This window comes from Notolabrus celidotus, unplaced genomic scaffold, assembly GCF_009762535.1.
Source record: "Notolabrus celidotus isolate fNotCel1 unplaced genomic scaffold, fNotCel1.pri scaffold_158_arrow_ctg1, whole genome shotgun sequence".
NCBI classification, from domain to species: Eukaryota; Metazoa; Chordata; class Actinopteri; order Labriformes; family Labridae; genus Notolabrus; species Notolabrus celidotus.
The window spans coordinates 88,554-107,335 of NW_023260028.1; the positions used below are offsets into that span (position 1 = coordinate 88,554).

The following is an 18,782-nucleotide window of genomic DNA, read 5'->3' on the forward strand; positions in this document are numbered from 1 at the left end:
CAGAACTGATCCCTGTCCGAGGGTCCCTGAATGCAGCACGAGGCGGCAGATAGCAGAGTGTAGGTGTAGCGCTGTAACGGGCCTTCATCCTCATCCTCATCCTCAGCAGCAGCATCATCCAGCCCCTCCCTCCTCCTCCTCCTCCTCCTCCCTCCATCACTGATCCGCTCTCTCTCCGGTGGTTCTCCGGTTCAGCTCGCAGGACTTCCTCCTCGGTTGGACTCGGTCAGTCCGTGATGTGTTAGGGGTCTGCAGAGGTGGACCAGGTGTGGACCAGGTGTGGACGTGGACGTGGAGCGAGCTGCAGGTTTTCAGTGAGCAGGGTGAGCGGAGGAATGTCTGAGACTGAGAGAGAGGATCGAGTCTGAGACTGCAGACACACTGTGAGTAACATCATTATATGACTGCACACACACACAGACACACACACACACACACACACACACAGACACAGACACACACACACACACACACACACACACACACACACACCACACACACACACACAGACACACACACACACACACACACACACACACACACAGCTGTGTGTCTCTGCAGCTCGCAGGATCACTCAGATCTGCATGTGGTGCGTTCACAGTCTCTGCGGATTATACCGAGGTCCTCCTGATCCTGCATCACGTGACAGATCGACTTTGAGATGTTGATCATGTCCTTTAAACGTCTCCTCCCTTCACGCTGCTGTGAGGACGTGAATCATGTGATCCCCATCTCTCTGTGTGGTCCATTTAAAGGGATTCCATGACTGTGTCCGCCTGTCCCCTGTGTGGACCCTGTGTGGACCCTGTGTGTCCTCTGTGTGTCCCCTGTGTGGACCCTGTGTGTCCTCTGTGTGTCCCCTGTGTGGACCCTGTGTGGACCCTGTGTGGACCCTGTGTGTCCCCTGTGAGGACCCTGTGTGGACCCTGTGTGGACCCTGTGTGTCCTCTGTGTGTCCCCTGTGTGTCCCCTGTGTGGACCCTGTGTGGACCCCTGTTTGGACCCTGTCTGTCCCCTGTGTGTCCTCTGTGTGTCCCCTGTGTGGACCCTGTGTGTCCTCTGTGTGTCCCCTGTGTGGACCCTGTGTGGACCCTGTGTGGACCCTGTGTGTCCCCTGTGAGGACCCTGTGTGGACCCTGTGTGTCCTCTGTGTGTCCCCTGTGTGGACCCTGTGTGGACCCTGTGTGTCCCCTGTGTGGACCCTGTGTGGACCCTGTGTGTCCCCTGTGTGGACCCTGTGTGGACCCTGTTTGGACCCTGTGTGGACCCTGTGTGTCCCCTGTGTGGACCCTGTGTGGACCCTGTGTGTCCTCTGTGTGTCCCCTGTGTGTCCCCTGTGTGTCCCCTGTGTGGACCCTGTGTGGACCCTGTGTGTCCCCTGTGTGGACCCTGTGTGTCCCCTGTGTGGACCCTGTGTGGACCCTGTGTGGACCCTGTGTGTCCCCTGTGTGGACCCTGTGTGGACCCTGTGTGGACCCTGTGTGTCCCCTGTGTGGACCCTGTGTGTACCCTGTGTGGGACCCTGTGTGGACCCTGTGGACCCTGTGTGGACCCTGTGTGGACCCTGTGTGGACCCTGTGTGTCCCCTGTGTGGCCCCTGTGTGGACCCTGTGTGTCCTCTGTGTGTCCCCTGTGTGGACCCTGTGTGGACCCTGTGTGGACCCTGTGTGTCCCCTGTGAGGACCCTGTGTGGACCCTGTGTGTCCTCTGTGTGTCCCCTGTGTGTCCCCTGTGTGTCCCCTGTGTGGACCCTGTGTGGACCCTGTTTGGACCCTGTCTGTCCCCTGTGTGTCCTCTGTGTGTCCCCTGTGTGGACCCTGTGTGTCCTCTGTGTGTCCCCTGTGTGGACCCTGTGTGGACCCTGTGTGGACCCTGTGTGTCCCCTGTGAGGACCCTGTGTGGACCCTGTGTGTCCTCTGTGTGTCCCCTGTGTGGACCCTGTGTGGACCCTGTGTGTCCCCTGTGTGGACCCTGTGTGGACCCTGTGTGGACCCTGTTTGAACCCTGTTAGGACCCTGTGTGGACCCTGTTTGGACCCTGTGTGGACCCTGTTTGGACTCTGTTTGGACCCTGTTTGGACCCTGTGTGTCCTCTGTGTGTCCCCTGTGTGTCCCCTGTGTGTCCCCTGTGTGGACCCTGTGTGGACCCTGTGTGTCCCCTGTGTGGACCCTGTGTGTCCCCTGTGTGGACCCTGTGTGGACCCTGTGTGTCCCCTGTGTGGACCCTGTGTGGACCCTGTGTGTCCCCTGTGTGGACCCTGTGTGGACCCTGTGTGGACCCTGTGTGTCCCCTGTGTGTCCCCTGTGTGTCCCCTGTGTGGACCCTGTGTGGACCCTGTGTGTCCCCTGTGTGGACCCTGTGTGGACCCTGTGTGGACCCTGTGTGTCCCCTGTGTGTCCCCTGTGTGGACCCTGTGTGTCCCCTGTGTGGACCCTGTGTGGACCCTGTGTGGACCCTGAGCGTACAGCGTCATGACATGAACCCACGATGAGGGTTAGAGAAGGTGTGAACACAGAACCTGTAGGAAGTGCTCCTGTTTTGTCGTTCCAGGAGAGTTAGCCAATCAGATTTCAGCAGCTCTGTGGGAGGAGCAGGATACAACCTCTGCAGGTTATCATCTACTCATCTCTGTGCGCCCGCCTGCAACAGAGAGCTGCAGACAAGAGCAGAGTACAGTCCAGACCCTGATCCAGACCCTGATCCAGACCCTCAGATGGTAAACAGAGAGGGCCACAGGAAGTCTGGGTTCATGCATCCTTTGTTATCAGAATAACTGTTAGACACAAAATTGGTCATCACTCCCCAGAGACTGATCTGATTGGTCCAGAGGTCGACCACATGAACACCTGTCCTTGTTGTCAAACCCAAAGTCTGTATGAACCGGTCTGTAGTCTCAGCGACGGCTCCCATGGTTAATGTGAGGAGGATTTCTTTCTCTCTGTAAACAGATCTCTGCATGAAGAGCAGCTAACAATCTGTTCTACATCAAACATTTACACTGAGACACTAATCTGATTGATGCTGAGTCAATAAAGACAACCAGCAGACCTCCATTCAACAAACAAACATTGTAGACGTAGTTTTCTTCTCCTCTTGAGGACAGACCTGACAAAGCTGGACTTTGGACTTTGGACTAATCTGCATCATGATGTTGTTATTTCAGCAAACTGAAGACCCGTTAATTACAAGAACATCAGTTTCTGTTTCAGGTTCACACCGCTGAAGGAAGCCAGAGGGAAGACTCTGTGGGACTGTTTACAGTGAAGCTGAGACTGTGGAACTGTTTACAGTGAAACTGAGACTCTGTGGAACTGTTTACAGTGAAACTGAGACTCTGTGGAACTGTTTACAGTGAAGCTGAGACTCTGTGGAACTGTTTACAGTGAAACTGAGACTCTGTGGAACTGTTTACAGTGAAACTGAGACTCTGTGGAACTGTTTACAGTGAAGCTGAGACTGTGGAACTGTTTACAGTGAAACTGAGACTCTGTGGAACTGTTTACTGTGAAACTGAGACTGTGGAACTGTTTACAGTGAAGCTGAGACTGTGGAACTGTTTACAGTGAAACTGAGACTCTGTGGAACTGTTTACAGTGAAACTGAGACTCTGTGGAACTGTTTACAGTGAAGCTGAGACTCTGTGGAACTGTTTACAGTGAAGCTGAGACTGTGGAACTGTTTACAGTGAAACTGAGACTCTGTGGAACTGTTTACTGTGAAACTGAGACTGTGGAACTGTTTACAGTGAAGCTGAGACTGTGGAACTGTTACAGTGAAGCTGAGACTCTGTGGAACTGTTTACAGTGAAGCTGAGACTCTGTGGAACTGTTTACAGTGAAGCTGAGACTCTGTGGAACTGTTTACAGTGAAGCTGAGACTCTGTGGAACTGTTTACAGTGAAGCTGAGACTGTGGAACTGTTTACAGTGAAACTGAGACTCTGTGGAACTGTTTACAGTGAAACTGAGACTGTGGAACTGTTTACAGTGAAGCTGAGACTCTTTGGAACTGTTTACAGTGAAGCTGAGACTCAGCACTAACAGATGAACTCCTCTGGGGGATTGAATGAACCAAGAAATGACAGAGTTTATTCAGCAGACAGATCTAGAGGGGGGGGGGTTCTCTTTGATCTGAGCACATGGTCGCTGATCTGACCATAAACAACGCAGAGCGCAGGAAAGAAGTCTCGGCTGGGGTCTATTATCATTAACCCCTTAACACCCAGGAATACAGAGAAGCTTGCCATGGTTCAAAAAGGCATGTGCCATCATGAGACCAGAGCTGAAGGGTTCAGGGATAGAGCGTTGTTACTCACGTCCTCCCCTGCAGCTCCGCCTTGTTGTCCATACATGGTCATGGGTGGGTGGGGGAGAAGGTGCCAAACTTTAGGCCTTCGTTAGTCCAAAAACCCATGGCTCCGCCCACTTCTTACACACAGTCTCTGATTGAACCTGAGATGAAGAGGTTCCTCAGTGAACTACATTAAGAAGGTGGAAATCATTGCCTTCACAATAAGAGCAGGACAACGTGCAGACAGAGTCAGAAATCCAACATGGCTGCTCCCTGTGAGATGATGCTGCAGTTTAGAGGCTGACAGAGGCCTGCAGCTGCTCTGTGATTTATCTGAGAGGAAACAGCTCTCTGATTCATGGGAGCTGCACTTTGTTCTCTCTCTCTCTGTCTCTCTCTCTCTCTCTCTCTCTCTCTCTCTCTCTCTCTGTCTCTCTCTCTCTCTCTCTCTCTCTCTCTCTCTCTCTCTCTCTCTGTCTCTCTCTCTCTCTCTGTCTCTCTCTCTCTGTCTCTCTCTCTCTCTCTCTCTGTCTCTGTCTCTCTCTCTCTCTCTCTCTCTCTCTCTCTCTCTCCCTCTCTCTCTCTCTCTCTGTCTCTCTCTCTCTCTCTCTGTCTCTCTGTCTCTCTCTCTCTCTCTCTCTGTCTCTCTCTCTCTGTCTCTCTCTCTCTGTCTCTCTCTCTCTCTGTCTCTCTCTCTCTCTCTCTCTCTCTCTCTCTCTGTCTCTCTCTCTCTCTCTCTCTCTCTCTCTCTCTCTCTCTCTCTCTCTCTCTCTCTTTCTCCCTCTCTCTCTCCGTCCTCGCTCAGTTCAGTAGATTTAGGTGACCTGATTTTGGAGCTGCAGAAGGAGCAGCTCTCGCTCTCTGAGTCTCGGTCTGTGAGTTGAGAGTTCAGCAGCTCTCCATCATTTCATCATTTCATCATTTCATCATTTCATCATTTGACAGAGAGCAGGATTAGACTGACTCTGTGAATGACCTCAGACTGATGCAACAGCAGAGAGTAAAAACAGAGCCTCACACAGACGGACAGATAATCCCCACACACGCAGCAGACTCTGTTGATCTGTTATGAACATGATGGCTGCCTGATGAGTGTCTACAGATCAGACCTGATCAGTCGATGATGGGCAGATCTATGAAACCCTTCAATAACAGATTTGTTGTTGAGTGATTGATCCACATATTCAGGGAGTCAGAGACCCTCTCGGAGGTTTTACTGGTGTTTGTGGGAGAGTGAGTTTTTAGATTATTATTATGAAATATATATTATTTAACTGTATCAGGTCCAGAATGATCCCGAGGTCAGGTAAAAAGCAGGAACCCTCTCTGACTGATCCACCTTTAATGACATCACTGCGTCCTCCACACCTTCACATCTGACCCTGTGATGAACTGATGATCACACCGTCAATCCTTCCATAGAGGAGGAGGAGGAGGAGGAGGAGGGACAGGTTGATGTCCCTGGAACAAAGAAGTGATGATGATGATGATGATGATGATGGTGATGATGATGATGATGGAGGACTCTTCTTCCTCAAAAATGAAAGAAAATACTTCTCTAATAGAAGCACACAAGGTCTCTGAGGTTTTGTAGTCTCATGTCCGCCTCAGTGACACACACACACAAACGCACACGTGTGTGTTTGTGTGTGTCTGACAGCTCTGTTTCTGAGGTTCTCATGGTGTCTGACAGCTCTGTTTCTGAGGTTCTCATGGTGTCTGACAGCTCTGTTTCTGAGGTTCTCATGGTGTCTGACAGCTCTGTTTCTGAGGTTCTCATGGTGTCTGACAGCTCTGTTTCTGAGGTTCTCATGGTGTCTGACAGCTCTGTTTCTCAGGTTCTCATGGTGTCTGACAGCTCTGTTTCTGAGGTTCTCATGGTGTCTGACAGCTCTGTTTCTGAGGTTCTCATGGTGTCTGACAGCTCTGTTTCTGAGGTTCTCATGGTGTCTGACAGCTCTGTTTCTGAGGTTCTCATGGTGTCTGACAGCTCTGTTTCTGAGGTTCTCATGGTGTCTGACAGCTCTGTTTCTCAGGTTCTCATGGTGTCTGACAGCTCTGTTTCTGAGGTTCTCATGGTGTCTGACAGCTCTGTTTCTCAGGTTTTCATGGTGTCTGACAGCTCTGTTTCTGAGGTTCTCATGGTGTCTGACAGCTCTGTTTCTGAGGTTCTCATGGTGTCTGACAGCTCTGTTTCTGAGGTTCTCATGGTGTCTGACAGCTCTGTTTCTCAGGTTCTCATGGTGTCTGACAGCTCTGTTTCTCAGGTTCTCATGGTGTCTGACAGCTCTGTTTCTCAGGTTCTCATGGTGTCTGACAGCTCTGTTTCTCAGGTTCTCATGGTGTCTGACAGCTCTGTTTCTGAGGTTCCCATGGTGTCTGACAGCTCTGTTTCTGAGGTTCCCATGGTGTCTGACAGCTCTGTTTCTCAGGTTCTCATGGTGTCTGACAGCTCTGTTTCTGAGGTTCTCATGGTGTCTGACAGCTCTGTTTCTCAGGTTCTCATGGTGTCTGACAGCTCTGTTTCTCAGGTTCTCATGGTGTCTGACAGCTCTGTTTCTCAGGTTCTCATGGTGTCTGACAGCTCTGTTTCTGAGGTTCTCATGGTGTCTGACAGCTCTGTTTCTCAGGTTCTCATGGTGTCTGACAGCTCTGTTTCTCAGGTTCTCATGTTGTCCAGCTCCGCTGTCTTTTATATCAAATAAAATATAAAACACTTCATTTTAAATACCTCCTAATGTTACTGATTTGTATTGAATATTTTAACCTGAGTCAAATGTACAGCTGTGCTCTCTGTGATCATCTCTACATGTCATCTATTAACAGTCATGTATTGCAGTGTGAACGTGTTGCAGCGTGTTTTTATTGAGCTGCTGCACAACTCCCTCTTTCTGTCTGATTATTTCCCCGGAGTCTGAACCCCGGGACAAAGCAGGTACAAATCACCTGCAGCTTGCTCTCACCTGTAAGATACAATAAATAATATATAATAAGTATAAATAAAGTGTTTTCTTACAAGCCAGTTTCTGCTGATCAGAAATTTTACACTTTAATGTGTTAATGTTTCATTTATGCAGTTCCAGCAGTTCTGCTCTGCACCATGGACCTCAGTGATGCTGCACAGCGTTTAATGTGCTGCATTTATATATGCTGTAAATTCATAATATGAGCTGAGTGCAACACATACAGCCTTACATGTTGCACTGTGTCCACACGAAAATACTCTGAGCAGCTCTCTCATGCAGGAAATATGAAACTGTATAAAAGATGTAAACTGTATGAATGATGTAAACTGTATGATTTAAACTGTATGTATGATGTCAACTGTATGAATGATGTCAACTGTATGAATGATGTCAACTGTATGAATGATGTAAACTGTATGATTTAAACTGTATGTATGATGTAAACTGTATGAATGATGTAAACTGTATGATGTAAACTGTATGAATGATGTAAACTGTATGAGTGATGTAAACTGTATGAATGATGTAAACTGTATGTATGATGTAAACTGTATGAATGATGTAAACTGTATGAATGATGTAAACTGTATGATGTAAACTGTATGAATGATGTAAACTGTATGATGTAAACTGTATGAATGATGTAAACTGTATGAATGATGTAAACTGTATGAATGATGTAAACTGTATGATGTAAACTGTATGATGTAAACTGTATGATGTAAACTGTATGAGTGATGTAAACTGTATGAATGATGTAAACTGTATGATGTAAACTGTATGAGTGATGTAAACTGTATGAATGATGTAAACTGTATGAATGATGTAAACTGTATGAATGATGTAAACTGTATGAATGATGTAAACTGTATGAGTGATGTAAACTGTATGAATGATGTAAACTGTATGAGTGATGTAAACTGTATGAATGATGTAAACTGTATGAATGATGTAAACTGTATGTATGATGTAAACTGTATGAATGATGTAAACTGTATGAGTGATGTAAACTGTATGAGTGATGTAAACTGTATGAATGATGTAAACTGTATGAGTGATGTAAACTGTATGAATGATGTAAACTGTATGAATGATGTAAACTGTATGAGTGATGTAAACTGTATGAATGATGTAAACTGTATGAGTGATGTAAACTGTATGAATGATGTAAACTGTATGAGTGATGTAAACTGTATGAATGATGTAAACTGTATGAGTGATGTAAACTGTATGAATGATGTAAACTGTATGAGTGATGTAAACTGTATGAGTGATGTAAACTGTATGAGTGATGTAAACTGTATGAATGATGTAAACTGTATGAATGATGTAAACTGTATGAATGATGTAAACTGTATGAGTGATGTAAACTGTATGAATGATGTAAACTGTATGAGTGATGTAAACTGTATGAATGATGTAAACTGTATGAGTGATGTAAACTGTATGAGTGATGTAAACTGTATGAATGATGTAAACTGTATGAGTGATGTAAACTGTATGAGTGATGTAAACTGTATGAGTGATGTAAACTGTATGAATGATGTAAACTGTATGAATGATGTAAACTGTATGTATGATGTAAACTGTATGAATGATGTAAACTGTATGAATGATGTAAACTGTATGAATGATGTAAACTGTATGAATGATGTAAACTGTATGAGTGATGTAAACTGTATGTATGATGTAAACTGTATGAATGATGTAAACTGTATGAATGATGTAAACTGTATGAATGATGTAAACTGTATGTATGATGTAAACTGTATGAGTGATGTAAACTGTATGAATGATGTAAACTGTATGTATGATGTAAACTGTATGAATGATGTAAACTGTATGAGTGATGTAAACTGTATGAGTGATGTAAACTGTATGAATGATGTAAACTGTATGAATGATGTAAACTGTATGAATGATGTAAACTGTATGATGTAAACTGTATGAGTGATGTAAACTGTATGTATGATGTAAACTGTATGTATGATGTAAACTGTATGAATGATGTAAACTGTATGAGTGATGTAAACTGTATGAGTGATGTAAACTGTATGAATGATGTAAACTGTATGAATGATGTAAACTGTATGTATGATGTAAACTGTATGAATGATGTAAAGCTTCCTGATTCCTGAAAGTGACACCTTAAATACAGCTAGCAGTAGCAGAGCTAATCCCTATCACAGCTTCACAGTGGGAAACAGTCAGACGGGACTTGCCATGCAGGTTGCTGAATGAAAGCCTGCAGCTTTTATCCCCTCAGTTCTTACCTACAGTGTGTTTCTTCTTACAGTCTCACCTCAACGTCTGTTTACTCAGAGCGCTGACATTTCATCATCTCACATGAAGATAGAGCATCAAAGAAAAACAATCGTGTGGGTTCAGTCTTTACTGCTGCCAGGATCGCTGATGTCCATGTCTTATATGTCTTTATATAATCACACGCTGGCATTAATCCTCTATCTGAAGAGTGTTTGGTCTCTGAGCTTCATGAAATAAATAACTCTTCCTCTGCTCCTGAAGAAGAGGAGGACGGAGGAGGAGGTGGAGGAGAAGGACGGAGGAGGAGGCGGAGGAGGAGGACAGTGTGGGTGTTGATAACTTGAGGGAATAAGAAGCCCACGCGCCCTGCCCCTGGTGCATGATGGGGAGTTTAGTCCAGCTGCTACTGTACAAACTGAGAGCAGCCTCATACAGCAGCTGACGCCTGCAGAGATGTGTGTGTGTGTGTCTGTGTGTGTGTGTGTGTGTGTATGTGTCTGTGTATGTGTATGTTTCTGTGTGTGTGTATGTTTCTGTGTGTGTCTGTGTATATGTATGTGTCTGTGTGTATGTGTGTGTGTGTGTGTGTGTGTGTGTCTAAATGTAGACCATGTCCTGTGTGTGTGTGTGTGTGTGTGTGTGTGTATGTGTGTGTGTATGTGTCTGTGTGTGTGTGTGTCTGTGTCAGTGTATATGTATGTGTCTGTGTGTATGTGTGTGTGTGTGTGTGTGTGTGTCTAAATGTAGACCATGTCCTGTGTGTGTGAGTCTGCATGTGATTCTCTGCTGTTCATACACACAGTTTAAAATACAACAGTAAGATCGAGTCTGAGGTGTGTCAGCCACTACACAAACAACTGAAATGGATGATGTAAAGTGAGCAGGGGGCAATGTTAAATAGAGTGAGTGAGTGAGTGAGTGAGTGAGTGAGTGAGTGAGTGAGTGAGTGAGTGAGTGAGTGAGTGATGTTTTTACAGTCAGTCTCCTGGTTCTGTCAGTTTGTGGACAGACTCGTTCTCCTCTTCAGGCTCTGCTTTCTTCAGATAGTAAAATAAACTCTGCAGGTCTGTGTTGTGTGGGACGATGAAGAGTCTAAATATAGATCAATGATGAAGCTCATCATGCTGCTGCTGCTCCTCTTCACCTCCTGCACCATGTGATGCCCCCCCCCCCCCCCCATACACACACACACACACACACACACACACACACACACACACACACACAACAGAAATGCTGCAATGCGTCTCCTCGCTCAGACTGGGTCAGTGTAACTCAGCTGGCAGCTCGAGAGAAGGTCTCCATGGCAACAACCAATCAGGCCCCGCTGTTTATTGACTGGGATTGGAGTTATATATATACATATATATATAAATATATATACATATATATTTATATATATATATACATATATATATAAATATATATACATATATATATGTTTATACATATATGATACATAATATGTATATATATATGTATATACATACATATATATATATGTATATACATATGTATATACATATATATATATGTATATACATATATATCTATGTATATGCATACATATATATATATGTATATACATATATATATGTATATACATACATATATATATATGTATATACATATATATATATGTATATATATATCTATGTATATGCATAGATATATATATTTGTATATATATGTATAAATATATACATATATATTCATGTATATTATATAAATGTGTATATGTTTCTTAACGATACAATACTATATGATACTCTACGTTACAATACTTTACAATACAAAACTTAACGATACGATCCTTAACGATACTATACTTTCGGATACTATACTTTCGGATACTTCACGATACTTTCTGATACTATACTTTACGATATTTAACGATACGATACTTTAAGATAGTTAACGATACGATACTTTAAGATATTTAACAATACAATACTTTACGTTACGATATTTAACGATACGATACTTTACGATAGTTAATGATACGATACTTTACGATAGTTAACGATACGATACTTTAAGATAGTTAACGATACGATACTTTAAGATATTTAACAATACAATACTTTACGTTACGATATTTAACGATACGATACTTTACGATAGTTAATGATACGATACTTTACGATAGTTAACGATACGATACTTTAAGATAGTTAACGATACGATACTTTAAGATATTTAACAATACAATACTTTACGTTACGATATTTAACGATACGATACTTTATGATACTTTACGATACTATACTTTACGATATTTAACGATAGTAGACGATAGTTAACGATACGATACTTTATGATACTTTACGATACGATACTTTACGATATTTAACGATACGATACTTTATGATACTTTACGATACAATACTTTACGATATTTAACGATAGTTAACGATAGTTAACGATAGTTAACGATACGATACTTTATGATACTTTACGATACGATACTTTACGATATTTAACGATACAATATTTAACGATACAATACTTTACGATACGATACTTTACGATATTTAACGATAGTAGACGATAGTTAACGATAGTTAACGATACGATACTTTATGATACTTTACGATACGATACTTTACGATATTTAACGATACAATACTTTACGATACAATACTATACGCTATTTAACGATAGTTAACAATACGATACTTTATGATATTTAACGATACGATACTTTATGATACTTTACAATACTATACTTTACGATATTTAACGATAGTTAATGATAGTTAACGATAGTTAACGATAGTTAACGATATGATACTTTACGATACGATACTTTACGATATTTAACGATAGTTAACGATAGTTAACGATAGTTAACGATACGATACTTTATGATACTTTACGATACGATACTTTACGATATTTAACGATAGTTAACGATAGTTAACGATAGTTAACGATAGTTAACGATACGATACTTTATGATACTTTACGATACGATACTTTACGATATTTAACGATTCGATACTTTACGATACAATACTATACGATATTTAACGATAGTTAACAATACGATACTTTATGATACTTTATGATATAATAAGATACGATATTATTGGTAGTATCTTTATTGTTCGTACAAACAAAAATATGAATCCTCCAGTTTTTGATTGTTGACTGTTTTCCTGATATGAAGCTGCTGCACTCTCCGTCAGAGGGCTCTTACTCCTCTTTATCCTCACTGCGTGTTCTGCTCTGTGTTTCTGTAGGTCAGAGGACTCTGCAGTACCAGAGTGACGTGTTACAGACCGTGGTGCTGGTGAACCCGTCAGAGGAGACCGCAGCCTCAGAGGTGAGACCACCAACAACAGAGACACACTGCAGATCCAGGGACAACGGGGTCGCTGATTCTGCTGTAGTAGATGAAACATGACACATTGCCTTCTCCGGTGTCTATCAGTGTATAACCTGTATAAATATGGACGTAGTACCGTGACGTCCCCCATCTGTTTCTGAACGCTGTTTTGAAGCCAATCGGCAGCGGCAGCCATATTGCTTCTGTCGAGCCAGTGTGACGTAAAGAGGCGGGGCTTTGAGCCTCCTAGCCAACAGCTGCAGTGTTCCTGCAGGCAGCTGTGCCTCTCATTGGAAGACTGGTAATCTCAATATCTTTGAAATCCCACGTTAGAAAATAATCCCCCCCCCCTTCATGTGTATGTGACTTCCAGTACTTCCATAGCCAGCCTCTAGTGGATCCTCCATGAACTGCAGTTTTTAACACTTCCACACTGGACTCATATTTTTAGACCAGAGGTTGCCGCTTGTGTATAACACGTTAAAAGGTTCCCTTTGGATGCCCCTCCAGTGAGTTAAAGGTGCATTTGGAACAAGAGTCCCGGGTTCTTTTAGCCCCCAGAACTACTTTACCCTGAACTAAAAGGTTCCTGGTCCCCCATTGTTGTCTGCATTTCAACCGTGGGCTGAAGTCCCGGGTAGATTGTGTAAATCAGGCCAGTGACGTATGGAGGAAAAAAAAGTAAATGCACTACACCACCAGACCAGTAGAGGGCAGTAAAACAAAGAGGAATGCCATTCATCACAGATGACCCCATAGAAGCAGACGGACAGGCAGGTATCATTATGAGCAACACAACAGTTAGCCTGTTAGCATGAAGAGACTCAGCTGGCGCTGTTTTAGATGGTGCTATATTTCATCACAGATGGAAAAAACAATGACTGTGAATGATTATTGAAAAAGTTTGTCAAAAAAAAAAAATTGAAAAAAAAGAAATTTGAAAAAAAAAATTTTTGAAAAAAAAAAAATTGGAAAAAAATAAAAAGTCGACAAAAAAAAATTTTGGAAAAAAAAAAATTACATTTGAAAAAAAAAATTAACAAAATTTTTTTCACAACACATTTGACCTGGAGCCTGTCGAAAAATTAATTTTCCTCAAATTTGAAATTGTGCTCCAAAAGCAGAAAAACGAAAAAAGTGAAAATTTTGTGCCTGTGGTTAAAAACATTGAATCAAACACATGAAACACAAGAATCAACACCAGTAGAGGGCAGTAACACAAAGAGGAATGCCATTCATCACAGATGACTCCATAGAAGCAGACGGACAGGCAGGTATCATTCTGAGCAACACAACAGTTAGCCTGTTAGCATGAAGAGACTCAGCTGGTCTGTTTTAGATGGTGCTATATTTCATCACAGATGGATTCACTGAATCAACACGTGAGAGGAGATAAGCGCGAGTAGCAAAGACGTTTCAACACGGCTTTAAAATCCTTTGACACTACACCACCAGACCAGTAGAGGGCAGTAAAACAGAGACGAATGACATTCATCACAGATGGAAAAAACAATGACTGTGAATGTTTTTTCGAAAAATTTGAAAAAAAAAATAATTTAAATTTTTTGAAAATTTTGAAAAAAAAAATAATTTAAATTTTTTGAAAATTTTGAAAAAAAACTTGAAAAACAATTTTTGAAAAAAAAATTTGAAAAAAAAACTTGAAAAACAATTTTTGAAAAAAAATTTTGATTTTTTTTTTTTTTGAAAAATATTTTTTGAAAAAATAAAATTTTTGAATAAAAAAAATTAAAAAAAGAAATTTGAAAAAAAAAATGACCAAAAAAAATTGACAAAAAAAATTTGACAAAAAAGCTGACCTTGAGCCTGTTGGAAAAAAATAATTTTCCTCAAATTTGAAATTGTTCTCGAAAAACAGTAAAACATAGAAAAAGTGAAAATTTTGCGCCTGCGGTTAAAGACATGTAAAAAGCAATGAATGAATCAACACAACAGTTAGCCTGTTAGCATGAAGAGACTCAGCTGGTCTGTTTTAGATGGTGCTATATTTCATCACAGATGGATTCACTGAATCAACACGTGAGAGGAGATAAGCGCGAGTAGCAAAGACGTTTCAACACGGCTTTAAAATCCTTTGACACTACACCACCAGACCAGTAGAGGGCAGTAAAACAGAGACGAATGACATTCATCACAGATGGAAAAAACAATGACTGTGAATGTTTTTTCGAAAAATTTGAAAAAAAAAATAATTTAAATTTTTTGAAAATTTTGAAAAAAAACTTGAAAAACAATTTTTGAAAAAAAATTTGATTTTTTTTTTTTTGAAAAATATTTTTTGAAAAAAAAAAAATTTTGAATAAAAAAAATTAAAAAAAGAAATTGGACAAAAAAAATTGGACAAAAAAGTTGACCTGGAGCCTGTTGGAAAAAAATAATTTTCCTCAAATTTGAAATTGTTCTCGAAAAACAGTAAAACATAGAAAAAGTGAAAATTTTGCGCCTGCAGTTAAAAACATGTAAAAAGCAATGAATGAATCAACACAACAGTTAGCCTGTTAGCATGAAGAGACTCAGCTGGTCTGTTTTAGATGGTGCTATATTTCATCACAGATGGATTCAATGAATCAACACGTGAGAGGAGATAAGCGCGAGTAGCAAAGACGTTTCAACACGGCTTTAAAATCCTTTTGAACTCAAAAAGCCGTGATCGCAGAGATCGGCTGGTGTTTTGGTTTAAACGGCGACCCTGTTAACTGGAGACTCTCAGCCGGATGCATCCCTCATAAACGTCTTTAGACCATCATTAAATATCTGATGAGGAGATTTCGTCTCTATAGGTCTTCTGTTTCCGGTGCTGGAGAGGTCGGCAGCCGGTTGCAGCAGCTCCGAACCCTCTTTACCCTTTAACTCTATTAACTTCTTTTTTGCTATTTTTTCGTTATAAAAAAGGTTGCATTGTGTTTGTGACTTATTGTACTGCCGCAGCGTTTTAGTTGTGGATTAATTTTGAAGGAGTTAAGTGTTATTCTGACTTCATTGTCTGGAGAATGACTTACTCCCGTGAGGAACTTCTGCGCTACAGGCGTGGAGCAGGAGTTCCCTCAACGTGCATCCCTGAGGAGATATGGAGTGGCAGCCGGCGCGGGAAGAAGGCCGGCAGGAAAGTCAGAGAGAGGATCGAGAGGGACAGAAAATTCAAACCTTTTCTTCCATCCGTCATCATGGGGAACGTGAGGTCACTCGCCAACAAGACGGATGAGCTGATGGCCTTAGTAAACAGCCAGAGCATCTACAGGGCGTGCAGTTTGCTCTGCTTCACGGAGACATGGCTGCACGGGAATATACCGGACACTGTGCTTGAACTGTCTGGCTTCACGCTGATACGCGCCGACAGAGGAAAGCAGAGCGGTAAGAAAAGAGGAGGAGGTCTTGCTGTCTTTGTGAACTCTAAATGGTGTAATCCCAGGCATGTTACAGTGAAGCACTCTGTCTGCGCCCCTGATGTGGAACTTACGGCGGTGGGATTACGGCCGTACTATCTGCCGCGGGAGTTTTCACACACCATCGCTGTGACTGTTTACATTCCTCCATCAGCTGCAGCGGCTTCAGCGAGTGACGTCATCCAGTCTGTGATCGCGCGCCTGCAGACGCAGCACCCCAGCGCGCTCATCCTGATCAGCGGGGACTTCAATCACGTCACCCTCTCTCCTGTCCTCACTAACTTCAAACAGTTTGTGAACTGTGCAACGAGAGGGAATAAAACTCTAGACCTTCTGTGTGCCAACGTGAGGGGGGCTTACAGCTGTTCTCCTCTCCCCCCTCTTGGAGAATCAGACCACAACCTGATCCACCTGGAAACCACCTACAGGCCACTTGTGAAGCAGCAGGAGGCCTGCACCAGGATGGTGAAGGTTGGGTCTAAGGATGCAGAAGGAGCCCTCCAGGAGCGCTTTAATGTCACAGACTGGGAGCTTTTTAAAGAGGACCATGGTGAGGACATTGAAGGTCTCTCTCGTTGCATCACAGACTACATCCGCTTCTGTGAGGACACCATCATCCCAACCAAAAAGATCCGCTGCTTTTCTAACAATAAACCCTGGATTAATAAGGAAATTAAAGCCCTCCTCAACAGGAAGAAGAGGGCCTTCATGTCCAAAGATCAGGAGGAGCTCAGAGCTGTCCAGAAGGAGCTGAAGAGGGAACTCCGGGAAGCTAAGAACAGCTATAAGGAGAGGATAGAGGCCAAGCTGGGACAGAACAGTACGAAAGAGGTGTAGAATGGGATGAAACAGATGACAGGATGCAACAAGCCTGCTCTGAGAGCTGAAGGAGACCCAGAATTTGCTTCTGAGCTGAATCTGTTCTTCAGACAACAGGTTCGACACAACCCCCAACACAGTGAGCTCAGATGGTGATCCTGGGTCACACTTCCCCACACTTCACCTCCAGCCAGGTGCAGAAGGAGCTCTCCAGACTCTGCATCAATAAAGCCAGCGGGCCAGACAACATCAGCCCCAGGGTCCTCAAGGTGTGTGCGGGGCAGCTTGCAGGGGTCTTTCAGCACCTCTTCAATCTCTCCATGAGGTTGATGATTGTGCCAGAGCTGTGGAAGACTTCCTGCATCGTCCCGGTGCCAAAGAAAGGACGACCCAGCGCTCTCAATGACTACAGACCTGTGGCACTCACGTCACGTGATGAAGACATTCGAGAGACTGGTTCTTCAGCACCTGAGGACACTGCTGACTGCTTTCCTGGACCCGCTGCAGTTCGCATATCGGCCGCACATCGGTGTGGGGGATGCCATCATCTTCCTCACCCACAAGTCTCTCTCCCACCTAGAGAAGCAGGGAAGCACTGTGAGAGTCATGTTTTTTTACTTCTCCAGTGCTTTCAACACCATCCAGCCCTGCCTTCTGAGAGACAAACTGCTGGCCATGCAGCTTCACCCGGACACCACAGACTGGATCGTGAACTACCTCACTGGACGGCCGCAGTACGTCAGAGTGGATGGCTGTACCTCTGAGGTGGTCATGAGCAGCACTGGCGACCCCCAGGGGACTGTTCTGGCGCCATTCCTCTTCACCCTCTACACCTCCGACTTCCGCTTCAACTCCGGTTCCTGCCACCTCCAGAAGTTTTCCGACGACTCCTCCATCGTTGGACGCATCAGTGAAGATGACGAGGAGGAGTACAGAGGACTGATAGAGAGCTTCATCACGTGGTGCGACAGCAATCATCTGAAGCTCAACATCAGCAAGACTAAGGAGCTGGTGGTGAACTACCGGAGGAACAGGAGGCCCCCAGCCCCAGTCCTCATCCAGGGGGAGGAAGTGGAGAGGGTGGACTCATACAAGTACCTTGGGGTCCAAATCAACAATAAACTGGACTGGTCCACCAACACTGATGCCATCTACAGGAAGGGACAGAGCAGACTGTTCTTCCTGAGGAGACTCAGGTCCTTCAGTGTCTGCAGCAGGCTTCTGAAGACCTTCTATCAGTCTGTGGTGGCCAGTGCTCTCTTCTTTGCTGTGGCGTGCTGGGGCGGAGGTATCAAGACGGGTGAGGCCAGCAAGCTCAACAAGCTGGTTAAGAAGGCCCGCTCTGTGGTTGGCCTAGTACTGGACAGTCTGGAGTCAGTGGCTGAGAGGAGGTTGATGGACAAACCATCCTGGACAACCCCTCTCCCCCTCTCCATGATGAGCTGTGGCTGATGGGGAGCTCGTTCAGTCAGCGCACCCCCCCCCCCCCCATGAACAGATCCATAACATCCCTGCTCTGTCTGTCACACTCCATCATCCCATCCCGAACTCTCTCTTGACTGCTGCTGGCATTATAATGTATAATATACTGTATTATATAATTATCTTGCTATATTATATTTTGTTATATTACATTACTATTCTAACTACAACTCATGGTCATATTACATACAAATATTATTTCTATTTATGCTTAATTTGTCATTAC

General features: G+C 43.6%; 1 protein-coding gene across 1 annotated transcript in view; it reads left to right on the forward strand.

Moving 5' to 3' along the window:
* The first annotated feature begins 203 nt into the window (after window positions 1–203).
* Window positions 204–18,782, forward strand: part of map1aa (microtubule-associated protein 1Aa) — a 32,974-nt gene continuing 14,395 nt past the window's right edge. The window contains exons 1-2 of the mRNA XM_034678492.1: window positions 204–323; window positions 12,766–12,848. The gene's annotated coding sequence lies outside the window, so the exon portion shown is untranslated. The remainder of the gene's footprint in view (window positions 324–12,765; window positions 12,849–18,782) is intronic.